General features: G+C 32.4%; 1 pseudogene; it reads left to right on the top strand.

The window, feature by feature from the left end:
- Positions 1-2,212: 2,212 nt before the first annotated feature.
- On the top strand, positions 2,213-11,624 carry LOC122282386 (annotated as a pseudogene).
- Positions 11,625-15,105: the final 3,481 nt, after the last annotated feature.

Here is a 15,105-nt window from a genome sequence, read left to right as displayed (position 1 = left end):
ACGCCGCGCACATGGTGCAGACGCACCCGGTGCAGCGCACCAGTAAGCGGCTCACCAGGAGCCCTGCTTGAAGGTGCACGCAGCTGCACGGTGCAGCGAGCACCAGTAGTGCCTCGCGCTAGGCCATTTGCAATGCAGTGGTACTCTGGCCGCTACAGTGAGCATGGTGCTCGGGATGGTGAGCTGTAGGGGACCTTGAATGGTGGCAGAAGCAACTGTAAGAAGAAGAAAGAAAAATTTTTTTTGACAGGTTGCTGGAGGAAGAAGATGAAGGTGGCGGAAGATGAAAAAAAAGAAGAAAAAAGAACATTTGAGTTATGCGATGTTGCCTTACGTGTGAGGAAGAAGATAATGTGTTTAAAATTTTGGCTTAGGCCGAATTTTTTTTTCTTTCTTTTTAAATGAGATGGGCTATTCGTTAATTGTAGCCCAGTTTTTTTTAATAATAAAAAAAAGAAAGTCCGCTTGGCTGTTTGGCAGGCACTGGCCTATTCTACAGCTGGGCGCCCAAGAGGGTGCGGCCATGGCTGTTATTATTATTATTATTTTTTAAATGTTTTGGTGGTGATCTGAATCCGAAACCTCACACACAAGGATAATGGGCTCAACAATTGGGCTAGAGGTTAGTGTTGGTAAGTTTGCTGACATTATTTATTTATTTAGCATGTTATTGTGCCATAGAATATTTATTTGAAATATTTTTACATGTTATTATGATTATTGAATACATGCATGCCATGATATTATGAAATGATTTTCGTCACGTTTGTTAGGCATTTTATTTTACATTATAAATTGTATAGATTATTATTATTATTATTATTTTGTGAATAATAATTATTTGGATGAAATGTGATTAATTTATTTTACATGTATTGTGTTTACATGTAATTGCATGAGCTTATTTTATCACATGTATTGTTGGGCTAATTTTAAGAGTTAGTCATTTTTTTAATGTGATAATATAGAAGATTAAATAGCCTGAGTTTTATTAGTACATGCTTATGACTGGCTTAAACTGATTTCTTTGATTTAGGAAGAAATTATTTTTTACATGTGACTAACTCGGTAGATTGTTTATCCTAGTGGGAGTATGGTTGAAATTGATTTGGAATTAATTTCTTATACGATATAAATTTGCGCAAAAAATTAAGTTAGAAATTAATAATTAGACATTGAGGCGCAAGAGATGATTAGGAAGCATATCAAATTTTTGATCTTGCGACGTGTATTAATTATTTTTGTTCTGATTTAGATTAACACGAAAAATTTCTTAAATGTATGTGCAATTAGATGCGCATAGGTTAGTAACTTTGAAATAATCGAGAAGAAAGCCTCGAGATTATGTATGTGACTTAAGTGTCTCATTAATCTCCTCCATAAGTAATAGTTGGAAAGAAATAAGATTATTAACATGGTTAAATAATCTTAGATCATCATTATAGTAAAAATCTCTGAAAGGTCTATAGTAAAATTGGAAGCACGCGTCGTGGGACGCATGCACTACAATTTTTTATAGAAGTTGATGGGATCAACTGTCATATAGAGCTAAACCACTATTTTGCCTTTGAGAATCTTGTGGGTAATAATAGAAGTTGCACATTATTTAGGTAACACAAAAAATAGTTGCTCTTATATTGGAGGTTGAGCATTATAATCTTGAAGCAACTCAAATTAACTCACGGATAAAAACATACTCTCTAAAACTTGCTAGTATGTCTGGCGAGTAAGGACATTAAAATCTAAGTGTGCAAGAGTGTTGAGAACATTCTTGATTGGCACATTCATTTTAAAGGTTTTATCAGTGCACCTCCATGTGGTATTAGCACTGGTAATATTGCTCAAATTTTATTTATCTCTAGTGAGAACAAGTAGGTTATTGCATAAATATGAACTTAGGAGCATCTATTGAGAGTAATACCAAGCACCTTGGAGGTTTGCATGGTAATTGTGGCTGTTTGAATAATTAGGTATGACTTAATTAAGTCTAAAAAATCTCACTCATGGTTGCACTAATTCAAGATAGGTTTTAAGCTTAAGATAATTTCTTGCAAAGTTTTCTTTTCTCTCCTGTAGTGGATTGGAGAATATGAAAAGATATAAAATTATCCCACTATTTGCTACATATTCATAGAAATAAAGTAATAAAAACTGTCAAGTGATTTTTCATCCAGTATTATTTTTGTAATGAAATATTTAAAATCCCGCTACAATAGATGTTGTAGCTGATGTTAAGAATGAAAGGGTATGCAGGACGAATCCCAGTCCGGATATGCATTTGCAAAATTTATGTTTTTGGTACTTATTAATAGATTTCTTTCTCATCAAGATGCTTTTCATAGTAGGTTGTAGTCCTAGACAATGACAGAACTAGCAATTTTTTTAAGGAGAGGCCGACTTTTCTACCGCCTTACACATTTATGTCAATTAAAAAGAAATTAAAAATCACAGAAACATAACTATATATAAAATTATCTCACTATTTGCTACATATTCATAGAAATAAAGTAATAAAAACTATCAAGTGATCTTCATCCAATATTATTTTTGTAATGAAATATTTAAAATTCTGCTACAATAGATGTTGTAACTGATGTTAAAAATGAAAGGGTATGCAGGACGAATCCCAGTCCGGATATACATTTACAAAATTTATGTTTTTGGTACTTATTAAGAGATTTCTTTCTCATCAAGATGCTTTTTATAGTAGGTTGTAATCCTAGACAGTGACAAAACTAGCAATTTTTTTAAGGAGAGGCCGGCTTTTCTACCGCATTACACATTTATGTAAATTAAAAAGAAATTAAAAATCGTAGAAACATAACTATATATAAAATTATCTCAGTATTTGCTACATATTCATAGAAATAAAGTAATAAAAACTATCAAGTGATATTTCATCTAGTATTATTTTTGTAATGAAATATTTAAAATTTATTTTCGTAAAACCTATAAAGTGATTTTTTAGAATGTTATCTTTCATTTTAGTATATTAGTTAGTTTATCAAGTGTCATATAAAATTTAGATATTTTCATGTCACATTAAGCATATAATGTTATAATTGAGACCTTAAATAAATTTCTTCTTACTCAATGAAGTCTATAGGATAAAACTTCTCAACTATTTTTCATATAAATCATCAATTTTAAATGATTTTTCTTATATTTTCATATTAAGAAGTCTAATATTGTTTAACAAAAACTTTTGGGATCTGTATTAATAAGTTTATTATTTATCCTAAACTTATTTTCAATTTAATTTTGATAAGGACACATCCCTAAAAACAGATAGTATCTAGAAATTATACAAAATTTTGGAATTATAGGAAAAAGAATTGGTGAGAGGCATTTTTAAGTATATTGAAATTCTTAGGATTATAAATTTTTTTGGGGGGTCATTTTTATATTTATAAAAGTATAAATAAAAACTAGGGGATATTTTAAATTTTCAAAAAACTTTGGGCCCCCACAAGGTATACCTAGGTCTGCCACTGGTCTTAGGAGGCAACGATTTTGTTGGCTCTACTATATGCAAGATAAATAAATTTACGGGCCTAACTCATATCATAAAATCAGTTCAATAAGAGACGATTTCTCATTTCTTATAAATATGCCTAAGATTTTGTTCGCAGACAATGTGAGATTCTTACTCTATACCTTCCCTCACGTGCAGACCAATATTCTTCTTGGTCCTTGTCACGAGATAAGTAGTGTGGGCTCTTATTCGTCATGTAGTAGGTTCTGATACCATGAAAAAATTCATGAGCCTAACTCATCTCATAAAATTAGTTCAACAAGAGAGAATTGCTTATTCCTTATAAAAGTGCCTAGATTCTTGTCCACAGGCAATGCGAGATAACCTTCTCAACACCCTCTCTTACGTGCATGCCAATATTTTTCCTAGTTATTGTCACGAGGTAAGAAGTGTGGGATCCCGTTTTCCATTTGTCATGTGGTTGACTCTGATACCATAACAAAATTTATGGGCCTAACTCATATCATTAACCAGTTCGACAAGAGAGATTTACTCAAACCTTATAAATATGCTAAAGACCTTGTCCACAGGTAGTGTGTGATTATTTTTCAACACCCTCCCTCACGTGCAGCCAGTAAGAGAGGATTGCTCATTCCTTATAAACATGCCCAAGATCTTATTCACAGGCAATGTTGAATTTATTTCTCAACACCTTCCCTCACATGCAGCCGGTAAGAGATGATTGCTCATTTCTTATAAATATGCCCAAGATCTTGTTCACAGGTAATGTTGGATTTATTCTTCAACACACTCCCTCACGTGCAAGTCAGTATTTTTTTGGTCCTTATCAATGAGTAAGTAATGTGGGCCCTCATTCATCCTGTGGCAATCTCTGATACCATAAAAAATTATGAGTCTAACTCATCCCCTAGAACCGATTCAACAAGAGAATGTTGCTCATTTTTTATAAATATGCACAGATTCTTGTCATCTTCACAGACAATGTGGGATACTCTTCTCAAGACAAGGCTGCAGTAACAAAGGACATAGAGGTCATAAATCTAAGTAGGTAAATGGGAAAAAATGTTGTAATCCATTTTTCTTTCCCATCATGTATAGAAGTAAGACACTCTGGTCAAATAAAGTTATTTGCTTTGGTCGACCTCTTCTGCCCAACTTATCTTCTTGCCAAATAAAATCTTTATCAATTAGACAAGTCGGGTTATCCTACTTATCCAAGTTCATGGGTAGATCAAGTAAATTGGATAGCAGGTACATGAAATTCTTTATGCCTGCAGTCCCATGGTATGAGCAGTTGTGACATGACATAATCCAGTTTTTGGTCGTTGAATTGTTTTGGTTTTGGGATTTATTTTAGTACTTGTATAAGACAATCACTACCAATGGAATAAAATATGGCAATTTGGAATAGAACATCAGAGAACAATTTTTTTTTTTTTTATTGACACCGGGTGTCCGGGAACAATGTTCCGACTAATCCCAGGGGTGTGCAAGTCCTTGGCAATGAGTTTTCTATAAGTGCACATTGGGTAATTCAAAGGAAAAATCTTCCAGTCCGATAACATCTAGAGATTATTTGTATTTAAGAGGATTTGAACCTTAGATCTAGAGGGACCATATCCCAACCCCAAGACCTTTACCATATCCCAAACTTGATGTTTACTTCAAAAAAGAGTGTACCATTTTGTAATTAAATAATGCTACTCATCATCCAAAATTTCATTATCCTCTCATCATTCCATGACGTGGCATTAGATGATTGGAGACTATTAATTATATTTTAATTATGAACCTATCATTTAATGACATATCATGAGATGGTGAGATGATGATAAAAATTGGGATGGTAAGAGGATGATAAAAATTGACGTGATGAATAGATTTTTTCTTTGTAATTTCAGTCAAATAATAGTCTCAAATATGGCATATATGTAAGGGTTCTTTCATTGTCAATGGTTTTTTTTTTTTTAAATGGTTATTGTTTTTTACATTTAATTTTTCTTCTAAATTAATTTGAGAAGGGAATTTAATAACCCTGTGTAGCCTATTGCTTTCTTGAGTCTTTTTTGTGCAAATTCCCTATCCCTTCTTTGGTATTCTTTGGTAGTGGAGGATTTTTAGTTACTTATTTTCAGGTACAATATGAAGAACCTTACTACAGGACTATAATTACATATAGTCTTATATTTTACTCTAATTTAGGCTTGGCTATTATATGCTTACTTTTACATGATAGCGGGTTTTTCAAATGATCTTCATGCTATGCAGGAGATGTTTTCTATGTGAACTGGGATGAAGTGCTGGTTGGGGCTCCTGCAGTGGTTTCAACCCTTGGAGGTTTTGGTAGTGAGGAACAGATGAAAATGATTAATGGTGAGGCTAATGTTGTTGCTGTGAATGCTGCAAAGGATTATGGTAAGGAGATGTCCATTATGATTGGTTTCAATGAACTGTAATTAAGGACCTCAATGTTTCATTGTTGTTATTATTATTGTTGTATTCTTAATAAGCCTTTTTGTACTTTATATATGAGTACTATAGTTGTTTTTCCTCTTTTTCACATCTAGGAGGCAATAACTAATAAGAAATGATGTTTCATAGGACAGACTTTGTTGACATTGCAAGTCCCTATAGGAGAAGCCTAAAGCTGAAATAAATAAGTAGAACTCAATGCCCTATGCTTCAAAGAATCTTATGTTGATCCCCCACACTGATCAATGTCACCTGTCTTTTCCTAATATACGTACGCACCTTTAAAGGGTCTGCTAGGTCGTAGTTGCCGTAGATGGCATCCGTAATATGGTATGCTGTTTGTTAGATCAAAATTAACTTTGAATGAGAATGGACACCCCTCAAAGAATTAGAGAGAAATTTTGGTAGAAGTCCTGAAGACTCAGCTTCGGAACATCTTGCACCACCCAGAACAGGAAAGGGAGCAGTGGATGTCATATTCTTGGTGATCATGTGTAACAGCCCGTTAGAAATTCAATTATGAAATTTCTATTAACTTTAGGAACCTCGTGAAAACCCCATAAGTTTTCACGAATCCATTAATCGTATAGGTTTTTGTCTAACTACATAGTTAGTGTTATTATTTACTATGGTATTAGAAGTGTGTTTTTGATTATTGGAGATAGTTAGAAGTGTCAAAATGTATTATGGTTTGTGCCATTAGACTCGGAGGGTTATTTAAAGTCTTATGGCGCAATAATATTTTTTCATATTTTCGGACAAAACTTCTGTTCAAAACTGTAGATATTATTGGATAAAAAGAAATATTTTGAGGTAATTTTCATGAATATTATTGGGTAAAAATATTTTGAGTTGATTTTTATAGATATTATTAGATAAAAATATCTTAAGTTGATTTTTTGTAGATACTATTGGATAGAATATTATGAGATAATCTTTTATAAATATTTTGGGTAGGAGAAAACTACACTCAACTCTCAACTCCAGCCTCATATCTTCCATATCTCATCCATAAGTATCTCCAGCCACCTCTCCCCACAAAATTATCTTCATTTACACTTTCCATTGAAAGAATATCAAACACTCTCTCTCGGACAGCTTTTATGAGGTCTTTTGCACACCCATTTCGAAGTTTTTGTAAGTGTTTTATCATAAAGTCTCCTTCATATAAGTTGTTCCTTTTTTAGTCTAGTTTACATGGATATCTTATTTGCCCCATTTGAAAATTATTTGGTCAGTAAAATATTGTGTAAACTATAGAAAGGTCATTCTGGGAGATAAACTGGAGAATATGTTATAGTTTGGAGTTTTTGACCAAGCTAATGGATAGATATTGGTCCGAAATTTTTATGGAGTATTTTTAACATGTATATGTGACTATTGGTTGAGGAGTTTTGCATGATTAAAGGTTTTGATGAAATATTTTCTTAGATTTAGAAACTTAGAAACTGGAAGAAGAAAAACAGTTTCTGTTTTGAGAAAGTTTAACTCTTTGGTGGTCTAAACCTATTCTAATGACTTTAATAATTTTATTGGAGGATCCTAAGTATCTTATATACATGTTATATTATTATTTTGAAGATATTTGATGTTAGTTTCAAAGATATGAAATTTTATGCAAAGAGATATTCAAATAAGCCAAAGTGTGGATATTCTTGGATAAATTTATGTTTTGGTTAATTTCTAACCATGTGATCTTGAATTAGAAGCTTATATATGTTTTAGGACATCTTTTTAAACCATGTGATGGTTTGGTTTGAAGATCATATATTTATAAGTCATAGATCAAGAGATTTATCAAAACTAGTTGAGGAAAAAGTTTTTGTTTTTGGATTAAGTGTAAAACCAAAAACTCCAAATGTTATTTTGTGATTTTGGTGACTTTAGTTTGATGATTTAAAGCATGGTTGATATTAGAATGATATTATGAATATGTTAGAAGTAAGATTTGATTTTTGAAATTCTTGGAGATGTTTTGATTTAAGGTCAAAACTTGTGATTCAAGTGCTTGGATCTTTTTACAAAAAAGTTTGGTGTTGATTATTAGCTTTTTCTAAATGGATGTTTTAAGTATGGTTTTGAACTTAGGATTGGAAGATGTTTGTTGTAAAATTTTGGTTTAAGCATGAGTTTTGAAGTTGGAAAGAATTGCAACAAAAATCAAGGGAAATGGCCTATGGATGTTTCGGCCATAGTGTGTTCTTCATAGTTGTGTTTTGTTTTAAATTTTTCTGAGTTGATATTTAAGTTTAGGACAAAATTTACATGAGGAATGTAAATTTTAGAAACTTTTGGAGTTAGTATGCAAAATCCTTAAGTTATGGGTAAAACGGTCATTTTCCCACATGTAGAGAGTAAAATGAAAATTTTACTCTTTAAGTTAGTATTTTCCATATTTCAAATATTTAGTGATTTAGTTCTAACTTTTAGAATCACTAATTACAGTTCCTCGTGGTCGCACTTAAAGTTTTATAAGAAACGCGGAGATCGAGGTAAGTTAACTTTTAACTTACTAGCAGTCTACTGTGTATGTGTGCTAAGTAAAGGAACTACAGTGTATATATGTGTGTTATCATATATGTCATGCCATGTCAAGTTATCATGTAATTGTCTATTATACAGAATTTATTCTGTCATCAATTTTTATCTGTTACATAATATATTCTGTCATGTATTACTGTACCTTACAAGTACGTCATGCTAAGTATGCCATATATTACATATATGTCAAGTCATGTAATATTCACTGTTGCAAGTATGTCATGTTAAATATGTTGTCTATTATATGTTATGCCATGTTACGAAATATTTTTATCTCAAGTTGGTCATGTATTTCAAGTTATATTCAAGTCACGTTATGTTACGTCAGGGCTTCAGTCCTTTCGTATTCCAGTCACATTTCATCTTGATTACTTATGTATGGGGTCACAGCAATTATAGCGCATACACTACGTGAGACACAGCAATTGTAACACGTAGAATACATGGAGCCACAACAACTGTGGAGTATGTATTTAAGCAGTTAAAGAATAAGTTTCCGTAGAATACATGGGGCCACAACAACTGTGGAGTATGTAATTACACGTAGAATACATGAGGCCACAACAACTGTGGAGTATGTATTTTTCATGTTAAGTCAAGTTTGTGTAGAATACATGGGGCCACAACAACTGTGGAGTATGTATTTACACGTAGAATACATGGGGCCACAACAACTGTGGAGTATGTATTTTTCATGTTAAGTCAAGTTTGTGTAGAATACATGGGGCCACAACAACTGTGGAGTATGTATTTTTCATGTTAAGTCAAGTTTCAGATCAAGTTCATGTCAAGTCAAGTTCAGTTCATGTTTCAATTTAAGTTATGTCAATTATGCTATGTTGTACGCCAAGTTATACTTTAATTACTTATGAATTTGATTATGCATTTATGCTTTTACTGTCATGCATGCATCATTAGCTTGTGTGGAAGTTTTTTTGTTAACTTACTGAGATTTGTAATCAAATCTCACTTTGGTAGTCCCAACTACCATTCCCCCCGAATAGTAGATCTTGTTACAGGACCTGAAGGAGAATCAGGAGCTGATCAACTAGACACAGTTGACTAAGCGACGGTGCGACGTCAATGTTAATATAGTAGTTAACGTAAATTACTACTTGTACAATAGAGTTGCATCTTTAGTATTTTTTGGATCATAACCATTTTGGACTAGTGTTGTGATCTATTCAATAGGTCTTTATGTATGAAGTATGTTTTAAGCATTTGGGATATTTTCAATTTGGTGCATAGTATTGCTAAAGAAAAAAATTATCCGCTGCGAATATTGCATAATGTTAGATGCATGTTAGGAACATTGCATCTTATATGTCATGAACGGGGGCATGTAACCTTGTGTTGCATGTCTCGACGCTTCAAATGTCCGTCCGATCCCAAACGGAATTTGGGGGCGTCACATCATGCATGCGGTTTTAGTTTCAATGGGAAAATGATATGAAAGTCAAAAGTGTTGATTAATAATTTAAATACAAGCAATGACCTTTTGCTTACAAACCACAAAATATTTGGGTTTTAAGTTAAATGCATACGATTTTTTTCTTTTGCAGTATCCTTGGCTGAGTTTATCTGAAAACTCTGCTAAATCTTTTTTTCCCTTGAAAGTACAATCTTGTAAAGCTTTTAGTTCCTACGTATGAGTGTTGGTGATGTGCAAGGCACCTCAAAGAAATCATGTCTTCATCTCATGATGTCAAGGGAGTACTGCTAAGTAGCCTAACAACTTGATTATATTAAAAAAACACTAGTCTAAAAACTTATAACCATGTTTGGCAATAATGAGATAACCATGGATATCGGCTAAAAAGAGGATTGAAGTAAATCATGAGCCTAGGCCCCGATTACCCTCGAGCTTACTCGCTCATGCTTTAGCGAGGAAAGAAGACTGGAAAGAATTTTGCTCAGAATTGTTGAATGCTCAGTGCAAGGGTTATGCAAGGGTTATTTTCTGCAATACCCAGATGCCATTACAGCACCAAAAGAAACACACCTCTCTCTCTCTCTCTCTCAGTATGTGTGGTTCCCGTGCATTATGATAGTCAAGTGGCTTGGGCATAAGTTCAGAGAAATTTCTTTGACTGTATGACAAAAATCCTGATGCAGGCTACAAAAGGAGCATCTTGATGTCAGTTAATATCTTGCTTAGAGGGTTATCAAGTCATGTTTTCTCCACTCTTTCCTTGCAGGGATTCCTAAGTTTGTCTTGATCTCAGTGCATGATTACAATTTACCATCATTTTTACTTTCATCTGGATACTTCACTGGAAAGAGGAAAGCAGAGTCAGAGGTTCTTTCCAAATATACCACTTCTGGTAATCATATCGTGCCTCTCTCTCATCCCAAAGCAGAAACTTGTTAGGCAAATATTTCTGACTGATTTGCACACACAATCAACCATCCGTTTAGGATGATCAACATCTCTCAAATGAACTTCAACGTGTTCAGTGAGAAGGTTGAGTTTGGTAGATGTTGCCAATCAACAAACTTGCTTACTGATCTATATAATTCGATGGTGATCAACTAATGGTAAAGAGTCTATCCAATTTTTCTGTAGATAGAGATCAGTCCCACACTCACCATCTCCCAGAAGAAAAATATTTAAAATCCTCAGGTGTTGTAATTTTGTTAAGTTATTATGGAATTTGAACTTCAGGAGTTGTATTGAGACTGGGCTTCATTTATGGGTAAAGGAAGGTGGATGGCATCGAGATTCCTCTGGATTTGATCGGGGAACCAATGGAGAGAATTCTGCGTGCTGCCGAAAACTTAACTAAACCTTTGAGTTCTTTTCCAGCGTCTGATTTGCTCTTGGCTCCACGTATTAGCGTTGATGATGTTGCACTTGTAGTTATCAATGCAATCTCAGATGATGACTTCTTTGGCATTTTTACAATTGAACAAATCAAGGAAGCTGCAGAAAAAGTGAGGGTGTGACTTTTCTACATGGAACCAAAGGTGGTAGAAATCTTCAAATCTGTGAGATCTTGTAGTTCTTTTTTTTACTTCTTTTCTCTTTCTTTTCTTCTACATGTACAGAGAGTTTTGTTCTTGTGTGTTTTGTAAGTATTAGTTAGATAATCAATTAAAACAAAGTTTGAAAGCATGGCATATGGAATGACAAGTGGGAGTTAGATTTGATTCACTTCTTATCATGGGGGCCAGAATCATTATATATTATTTACAGCAACTGAGATTCTCAAGAAGCAGATATTTTCCTTTAATCTTCAGTTATATGAGAATCAACAGAAAATTTTGATGGAACACTGGCCTGCAAACATATGAGCAGGGGTATAGGACGTTCTTGATAACTTGTGAAAGATTATTAGTTTTCCCCACGTCTATTGCACCATTATTGTAAGATCGATTATCGGATTCGTAGCACCTCCTTCTTGCTATCAGACTTTTGTTATAATTGAGGAACAATAATCTATGAGTTAGTAAGGTTAAGAATGTTTGGAAAACGATGACTAAAAAAACAAAAGTAAACAAGAAAATAAACAAATAATAAATCGCATGATATAAATTTACGTAGTTCAGCACCGTGCCTACATCTAAGGAGCTGTAGAGGATTTTATTATGTTGAGAAATTACAAAATACATTGTTCAGTTGGCTACATTGTTCATAATAAGTATATTTATAGGATCAAGCGGGTGAAAATCTTAATTTTATATTTTTGTAATATTTACTTGAGCGGAGTGTCGAGCGCACTTAGAGCGAACTTTTTGTTTGATATTCACTTAAAGAGAACTTAGTAAAAAACAATGCAAAAAATTTTGATTTCATTGAAAATTCACCCAAAAACTGTAACGAGTCATTATCGAGTTAGGTAATCAAGTCAGGCTGCTACAACAATAAATCAGAATTCACAAACCTAATAGGGAGTAATAGTCCTAAAACAATATAGTTTTATGTTAGGGTTTTTCCAACATATAAAATACTTGATAATCTCAAAATTGGCGGGGACTAGAAAAATCGAAGATAATATCAATAACGACATATAATGCCACGCTCTTGTTGCCAACTCGTGCGTACTTGTGTTTGCACTACCGGAATTAACTATTTTTTATTTTTTTTAATCCCTAACATGTCTGTCTTTACTCTCAAGATGCATTCTCCCATCAGCATGTCTTATACACTATCTCCCCCCTTTCACAATGAAAAAGAACCACCAACCCTTTCTTTCATAATCAATATGTAATATTGTGCGTTTCATTACTTATACTTGCTTAAAAAAAATTATCAACAGTCAATCTTTAATCTCCATATTGTGAAAATGATGATAGAAAAATAAAAATAAACAAGAATTTTATTATGTTAAAAAATACAATTTGGGATAAAATTTCACTATTTAGTCTGTCACACCGTTTATAATAAGCATATTTATATGGTTATATGAGTCTTAATTTTCATTTTTTTTTTTCGATATTTGCTCAAGCAATCTGTTGAGCAAGTCTCGAGTAAACTCTTTACATGAGTTTCATTCGAAATTATATGTCGCGCGAATGTCGAGCAAACTTTCTGTATATAACTTCTTAAATAAAAAATAATTACAAAATTTTTTTCCTGAACCGTATCTGTACGTGTTTATCATTTGAGTAATTTTATTATATTTGTTAACGGAAATTTGTTTATTTTAAGATATGAAACCCAAAGACTCAAAAAAAAAAAAAAAAAAAAACAGAAGTTTAAGGTTAAATTTTCATCTCGTCTCTAAACTTAAGAATTAATCAACTCTATCAAAGAAAATAGGAGGAGATTTTTAATACAAGTTACATTTGGTGGGGGGTAAATCATCAGAATGGTTGGGCACCAGACTTGGAGTGCATCTCAAGAGTGCCCCTTATGTCTGTCACTGTTGATCCATCTTTAGCCCCCACACCCACTCTAGCTAGGCAAAGCTCGCAAGTCTGCCATCATACATTACTAGAATAGAAAAATTCGCTCAATTGTGGCCACTCACCACCCATTTTGACATCACTTTGAAAACTCTACTTCTTCTTTATAGAGCAAATGAGAGCGTGGAAAGTTTCGCCAATGTTACGAAACAATTAAGTTTGGTAGAAAAGTAATACTAATACAATTTTAGAATATTTAATTTTCATGCACTCCATTTTAAAAAAAGTATTGTTTATTATTAAAATATAATTTTTTCATACGAATACTATATTTATCTATTTTTTTAAAAATAATGTGTAAAACTTGTACGTCATAAAATTATGTATATCATTTCTCTTACTAGAAATAACCTTTCATTGCTTTTAACCATTCCTCCTTTTATATTTTTCTTTAATTTAATAAAATGTTACTCTCATGGTTACTCTCTCTCTCTCACAATTCATTGAAATTACTAGACATTATCTAAGCAAATATTGTGTATTTCTCATTCATTGGTTTGTTAGCATATTACTCGTTTTACAAGCCACAACCAAACACACAACTCTTGCACAGACATGAGAGGCACATGTTTTATGCTCGTCCGTTTATGAATTTATTTTTATAAAATATCTTTATAATTGAAACATTTCTCTAAATCTTACTACCTAAGTCTCTACCTTGCCGATTTCGCACTCTATTTCCCAGTCATAACCCCTCTATTCACACTTCTCAAATTCTATTCAAATTGCCGCCCTGGTGATGTTTCAGAAGCTGGAATCATTTCTCATTTATTTTTTCTTGGCATGAATTATTTTGGGTCAATTGCATAAGGTCATCGTTATTGGGCGTATTCATATGGCGTGATTTGTTATAAAAAGAAGGGATCCTTTCAATTATTTTCCACGCCTTTGTTTGTTTATTAACGACTGGGGGGGGCCGCTCACAGTGGAAATTGGAAAAGCCCCCTCTCTGCTTCCCTTCAATTGGCCCTAGCGCCTTTAATGATTCCAAACAGTCCCTTTCATTTTTTTTTTCTTTATTCCCCTCGATTTCTCTGAATTGCTGTGCAAGAAAAGACCGTCACCTATTTTTAAATGGAAAAATTTTGTTGTTATTCTCATACTTCATATATTATATTTATTTTAATTTTTTTTATAATAAATATATAGTGTGTGGATGATAAATAAAATAATTTAATTAATTTAATAAGAATAAAATAAAATAAAAAATAAAAAATAATATTTTAATATATAAAATGTGAAGTGTGGGATGATGTGTAGCATTTCTCTCTTCAAATAGCCTTCTTTGAATTTTTTAACAATGTTAGATACAAGGAGCGAAAACTTTATTATAAAGAGAAGGACTATCTCCTAAAGGGATTTCTTAAAAATAAGATCTAGTTTGGATATTAAATATTAAATTATTTTATCTTATTATTATAATTTTTTTAAATTTTCACATAAATTTTTATTAAATAATTTATTTTTTTAAAAATTTAAAACAAAATTAATATAAAAAAAATTATATTATAATAATATTTTATTTAAATTTTAATAAAATATCTCATCTCATTTCATCAGAACTATATAATCCAATGAAGTCTAAATCTATAAACTGATATAATTTCACATGATAAATTAAATTTACTGTATGACATAATTTTATATGATACGTTAGATTTACTTTATATTAATTGTCGTGTGACTCA

This window comes from Carya illinoinensis, chromosome 11, assembly GCF_018687715.1.
Source record: "Carya illinoinensis cultivar Pawnee chromosome 11, C.illinoinensisPawnee_v1, whole genome shotgun sequence".
NCBI lineage: Eukaryota > Viridiplantae > Streptophyta > Magnoliopsida > Fagales > Juglandaceae > Carya > Carya illinoinensis.
This window is presented reverse-complemented; position numbering and strand designations above follow the sequence as displayed.